This window comes from Gregarina niphandrodes (genome assembly GCF_000223845.1).
Source record: "Gregarina niphandrodes unplaced genomic scaffold scaffold00133, whole genome shotgun sequence".
NCBI classification, from domain to species: Eukaryota; Apicomplexa; class Conoidasida; order Eugregarinorida; family Gregarinidae; genus Gregarina; species Gregarina niphandrodes.
The window spans coordinates 1,752-2,417 of record NW_011645897.1 but is presented as its reverse complement, the minus strand read 5'-3'; positions in this window follow the sequence as shown (position 1 = coordinate 2,417).

The window sequence follows — 666 nt, the reverse complement described above, 5'->3', positions numbered from 1 at the left end:
GTGAACGATTTGAATCCAGAGACCTGTACGAGGTTAGGAGCTTCTTGTTGATCCAGGGACTTTCACGCAACCGTGCCCGCAACAGAAAGACCGGGCTCGACTGTGATGCGTGGATACACGGCTCTCACCAGGTTGGAACCCCGCAACCGTGCCCGCAACAGAAAGACCGGGCTCGACTGTGATGCGTGAGTACCTGAGCTGGTTCGGGCCTGTTGGTACAACAGTTGGGGTTTCAACCTGGTGAGAGCCATGTATCCCAGCCGCCTGCACTGGACAAACTCGGCATTCTGTGGATGGGTGGGAATGACGTGGTCCCCTCCAACCGACAACGTCTGTGCTATCAGATTCTACCCTACCACCTATTCCTACTGCTCCTTCCCTCATCTACACTAGAATCTACGGACTACTAATTTTGGTCTTCTTACCGGATTTTACCTATTTTCCTGTCCCTGGTTTGTTGTCACATCGCTCTACCTGTCGATAACGCTCCAATTGGTGGACGACCTGGGTAATGTTCACCGACAATTGCGTCTTTCTTTACCACCGAAGCCCGACCGCTAGACCTCGTGCCGACCCGATACTACTGCACTTTTTACGCAGAGTGAAATGGCAAATTCTAGCAGGCCCTATTTCGCAACCTTGCTTTCCTCAACTAAGCCGCGCAAT